Consider the following 1,261-nt stretch of genomic DNA (forward strand, 5'->3'; position numbering starts at 1 on the left):
ATAAATTTAAAATTTAGTTTGATATCTTTAAACTAAAACGCGTCAAAATTTAATTCAATTTACTTTGAAATTAATTTTAGTTCACTGTAATTAAATTTTAAATTGTTAATTCAAATTTGATATCTAAAATTTATAAATTTAAAATTTTTTAAAATTTAATTTTGATCTACTGTAATTGGAAATTTTTTAATTGTTTATACAAATTTGATATCCAAAATTAAATTCAATTACGATATTAAACTCATATTTTTTAATTTAATGTATGATCTATCAATAGGATATATATTATTTAATAGATTGATCATAACAAATAATTTTATTTGAAATATATTTTAACAAATTAATCATAGCTATTCATAGGATTGATATATTGATAGATAAGCATGCTATTTTTTAACAGAATTGAATCTCAACCATTCAATCTAACCATTTATTTATTTATTATTTTTTTTTTTTGAGAGATAGGTACACGCTACCCGCTTCGTTTATTTCATTAGAAATAACTTAGCTATGGAAATGTGAATCAACTAGGATCAACTTGGGTGTCGGGTACCAACCACCAAGCCCTTTGCCATTGCTCTAGAGAACGGTCGGTAACCATTTATTTTATTTGAGATTTTTTTTACAAGTTGTTATAATCGTTCATAGGGAATATTCGTTTATTCTTTTTGGATTCCGTCTGTTACATATATATATATATATATATATATATATATATATATATATATATATATATATATATATATAGAACTAGGCTACTACACTATCGGTAGCACAGAGCGCTCTATGCTACCAAGTTGTTTTCAATGATGCGGCTTCCAAATCAGCGATCAGCTCCGTTAGACTTGATCTACACTATTTAAAGTATTTAGAAACTAAATTCATAATTTTTCGATATCATTTACCTATCAAACAAGTAGTCTAAAATTGAACGGCTGAAAATAAAAATCTCATGAAAAATAATGATAAAAGATTTAAATTCAAGATCAGATATACTAATCTTACTATAAATAGTGAAAAGAATTTTCTATAAAATTTTCATCGCATTTGGATTGTTTTACACCGTTAAACTCATAAACACACTACATCGGCCATTAAAATTGTCAATTTTGAGATTTTTTGATTACTAGTCAAATGATGTCGAAAAAATCTGAAATTTAGTTTCCAAATACTTTCAATAGTGTAGATCAAGTCTAACGGAGCCGATCGTCGATGTGAAAGCCGCATCATCGAAAATAACTTGGTAGCACGGAGCTTCTAT

Source organism: Ananas comosus, linkage group 8, assembly GCF_001540865.1.
Source record: "Ananas comosus cultivar F153 linkage group 8, ASM154086v1, whole genome shotgun sequence".
Taxonomy (NCBI): domain Eukaryota; kingdom Viridiplantae; phylum Streptophyta; class Magnoliopsida; order Poales; family Bromeliaceae; genus Ananas; species Ananas comosus.